The sequence below is a fragment of the Oncorhynchus kisutch genome, unplaced genomic scaffold (assembly GCF_002021735.2).
Source record: "Oncorhynchus kisutch isolate 150728-3 unplaced genomic scaffold, Okis_V2 Okis06b-Okis10b_hom, whole genome shotgun sequence".
NCBI classification, from domain to species: Eukaryota; Metazoa; Chordata; class Actinopteri; order Salmoniformes; family Salmonidae; genus Oncorhynchus; species Oncorhynchus kisutch.
The window spans coordinates 6,635,347-6,640,122 of record NW_022261983.1 but is presented as its reverse complement, the minus strand read 5'-3'; positions in this window follow the sequence as shown (position 1 = coordinate 6,640,122).

Here is a 4,776-nt window from a genome sequence, read left to right as displayed (position 1 = left end):
TGAGATAAACTTTTGTTATTGCCCAAATACTTATTTTCCACCATAATTTGCAAATAAATTCATTAAAAATCCTACAGTTTTCTGTTTTTTTTCTCATTTTGTCTGTCATAGTTGAAGTGTACCTATGATGAAAATTACAGGCCTCTCTCATCTTTAAGTGGGAGAACTTGCACAATTGGTGGCTGACTAAATACTTTTTTGCCCCACTGTATATACAGTGCCAGTCAAAAGTTTGGACACACCTACTCATTCTAGGGTTTTTCTTTATTTGTACTATTTTATACATTGTAGAATAATAGTGAAGACAATTATGAAATAACATTTATGGAATCATGTAGTAACAAAAAAGAGTTAAACAAATCAGGTGAGGTAGTCAACTGGAATGCATTTCAATTAACAGGTGTGCCTTGTTGAAGGTTAATTTGTGGAATTTCTTTCCTTCATAATGCGTTTGAGCCAATCAGTTGTTTTGTGACAAAGTATGGGGTGGTATACAGATGATAGCCCATAGTATGGCAAGAACTGCTCAAATAAGCAAAGAGAAATGACAGTCCATCATGATTTAACATATGAAGGTCAGTCAATCCGGAAAATTTCTAAAACCTTTGAAAGTTTCTTCAAGTGCAGTCGCAAAAACCATCAAGCGCTATGATGAAACTGGCTCTCATGAGGACCGCCACAGGAAAGGAAGACCCAGAGTTACCTCTGCTACAGAAGATAATTTCATTAGTTACTAGCCTCAGAAATCAGCAATTAATTGCACATCAGATTGCAGGCCAAATAAATTCTTCAGAGTGGGACCAAATGTTATCCTTGGCAGAGTTACATTTCTTCAATAAGAGTTCAATTTACTGTAATTTTTTATGTGCGGGCTATCCGGTACACCAGTATCTATAGGTAGACTATCTGTATGCTTTATCCCTCCAGCTATCCAATAAATATGGCTCCATGGTTCACTTTGGACCCACAAAAGTGGTCATCCTGGTAGGATACAAGATGGTCAAGCAGGCGCTGGTCAACCATGCAGAGGAGTTTGGGGACCGGGGAGTGCCTCCTGTGTTCTAAGATTTCCCCAATGGACATGGTAATGTTGGATAAGTCAAACTTGCATTCTACACAATGGTCTGTCAAGCAGGCATACTTAGTGCTGTAACTCCAGACCCAAATATTTGACCAAGATATTATTCTCTCATAGCATGATTAATTCCTGACACCCGCACAATGTGACTTTTATACAGGTGTTCTGGTTGCCAATGGAGACTCATGGAAAGAGATGAGATGCTTTGCCGTAGCGAACCTTAGACTTTGGCATGGGCAAGAAAGGAAGTGAAGAGGAAATTCGCTACCTAATTCAATTGTTTGAAAAACGTGAGAGTAAAAATTTGAAGTTCCGATTTGTGAAAACCCCAAATAAGATAACAAATATATACATTTTCTTCGTTTTGCTAATTCTGTTGGTCTTTGTGAGAGGTAAAGCATTTGACACATCCCAGCCAATGAATTATGCTGTCTCCAACATTGTGTATGGCAGCAGGTTTGAATGCTCTGACCCCAAGATCCAAGCCACTGTGAATCAAGCCATTGAGAACCTCAGAATTAGTGGCTCTGTTTCAATGCAGGTACATGATGTTTACTTTGTTTCTCACTCTTAGAGAAAAATGACAAACTGGTCACACTTGACTAAACCAGGAAAATTCAATAAATATTATATTTGTAGCAGGCTACATTTATGCTTTAGTTTGGTTTATGGGAAGATAGTGGTACAACATGTTCCCATGGCTGGGGCCTTGGCTGAAAACCAAGTAGCTTTTGTTAAAGAATATTGACAACAACAAGAAGGAGATGAGGGAGGTCTCCAGGAACAGGGTTGAAGTTAAAACCTACAGGAGGGTACAGTATCTCTCCAGGAACTGACAGGATGGTAACTCTCCAGGAATAGGGTTAATGTTAACCTACAGGAGAGTAGCTCCATAGGAACAGGGTTGGAGTTAAAAATCATTTAAATAAACAACAGGAAAATAGCTCTCCAGGAACAGGTTTGGAGAGCCCTGTGATAGAGGACAGCGTAAAGATGAAGATAGCTGAAATAGCAGTGGGCTTCGTTCAAACCCATGCAGCAGTGGCATCTGTTCTGGAGGCTAGACCCTCCTACGCCACACCCCTTTTGACAAATAATTCCTACTCTTTAAAATGCATTGTGTTTTTATGTATGTATAAGGAATCAGGCAACAAACTCTCATTAACATGACAACAACCTAATATATTCTGATTTCTGCTGTTACTCGCCACCATAGGGACAACCCTACGCTGGGTTTTGAGGCTAAGTGCCAAGAACCCCCTTATACAGGGTAAGCATCAATGTGCACACAGACCACCACACACAGACATTGTAGTTGATTAAGGTAATGCAAGACAGTTTTACTTCCTGTTAACATTGGCAAATTGCCCACCTGCGTTTTACCCAAGCAAAATGTTTTGGAACGGGGAATCCTGGTTCGAGGAAAGTGTTCAAGCAATCGAGAAAACCAATATAAGGTCCAGGGTAAATGTTCTCTGAAGGTAGTCATTTTGGCTCTTCCTCTTCCTTTATTTTACAGACTGGATCCAGGAGGAGATCAGTAGCGTCATAGGAAGTTGTCAGCCCTTGGTAGAGGACAGGAAGAACCTGCCCTACACTGATACAGTGATCCATGAGACCCAGAGACTAGCCAACATTTTACCCATTGCCATCCCCCACACCACCAGCCGAGATGTCACCTTCCAGGGATATTTCATCAAGAAGGGGACACTTGTTTCCTCTACTGACGTCTGTCCTACAAGACGGGAGCGAATGTGAGAGCTCACACACCTTTAAGAACCACAGAATAATGGCAGTAGCAGGTTTCATTCTAAATATTTTTATATAGTCAGTAGGGGAGAGTATATTAATGGAGACTTTCGAAGTTTACCAGTAAACTACCAGAATTTTGGTAGCTTTCAATGTTTTTTAGAAATTGTATCATATGACATCTAGTGGCCTTTTGGGGTACTTCAGATCATCACAGGCGTTTGTAATGATCTGACCCTCGGTGTGACCTTATCACATGTAAATAAGATTATAAAGAAAATGAATGACAAAGCTGTAAAACATAATCCTAATTACAAACCATCAAGTTAGTGAATAACATTGGTGTTTAATACGAGGGTTTCAGTATGAAATATATTTATTTTTAAACACTTATTTATTTTACTATTATGTCTTTGTTAATGTTTTGGCCCCAAACTGGTGGGAGTTGTAAAAGTCAATAGTTGGAAGAGATGCAAAGTTAATTTAAAATAACGCCATGGTTGATTGGATGCTTTTTTCCATTAATTATGCTTCTCTTCAACCATTTGGTCTATCTACTAGAAAGTCATGAATTCATTTTTTATATCTGTGTACAACCATGGGCCTGTAATGTTTAATTGAGGAATGAATCCAGATTGATTATTGTGCAGAACTTCTTTATTAGAACTTGGATAAAGAATCTCTATTGTGCTTCCCACCTGGTAATGACATGATTGTTGTGACCATAGGTGCTTTGACAGCGATCACCTGGTGTGGTCTTGGATTGAATGGAGTTGGCAGTTTCCCTTCCTCTCTTTGAGAACAGAGAACTGTGTCACCCACTTTCAGTGTGGATGGCATGGGATGTCTTGTCGGCATGCTCTTTCATCTTCTGTTTGGCTGCAGTGTCAGCACTTCGCAGTGTCATCCAGCTGTCGCCTGATGGGGGGCCCAGTCAGCTTGATCCTCATTGGCCTGCCGAACAGTACATTAGCTGGAACCATCCCCATTGAGCAGTGTGGTGTTGCACGGTAGCTATGAAGGAAGGATCGGTAGGATAGTCAGTTTTACGAGGGTATGTTGAGCAGCATGAGTGAAGGAGGCTTTGTTGCGAAAAAGGAAGCCGATTCCAGATTTAACTTTGGATTGGAGATGCTTAATGTGAGTCTGGAAGGAGAGTTTACAGTCTAGCCTGACACCTAGGTATTTATAGTTGTCCACATATTCTAAGTCAGAACCGTCCAGAGTAGTGATGCTGGTCGGTTGACGAGCATGCATTTAGTTTTACTAGCATGCTAGCATAAGAGCAGTTGGATGCCACGGAAGGAGTGTTGTATGGCTTTGAAGCTCATTTGGAGGTTTGTTAAAAGTGTCCAAAGGGGAAAATGTATACAGAATGGTGTCGTCTGTGTAGAGGTGGATCAAAGAATCACCCGCAGCAAATAAATAGTATAATTGATGTTATAAACTGGGTGGTTCGAGCCCTGAATGCCGACTGGCTGACAGCCGTGGTATATCAGACCGTATACCATGGGTATGACAAAACATTTATTTTTACTGCTCTAATTACGTTGGTAACCAGTTTATAATAGCAAGAAGGCACCTTGGGGATTTGTGGTATATGGCCAATATAGCACGGTTAAGGACTGTGTCCATGCACTCCGTGATGCGTCGTGCTTAAGAACAGCCCTTAGCCATGGTATATTGGCCATATTCCACCCCCCCCCCCTCGTGCCTTATTGCTTAAATACTGTATATTACTTTAGTATGGTTACATTTAATTTGCTCTGTTTACGCAGTGTCTAGTCATTGTGCAAACGCACGGCAGCTTTATATTACTATAGAATTTTTACAAAATGCCTTACAATACGTCATTCCCAAACATTTTATGAATTTATGATCACTAAGATATGGTCATTTTCAGGTTCTCACTTGTCAGAAGATATAAACGAAAAAGGTGTCACTATTCC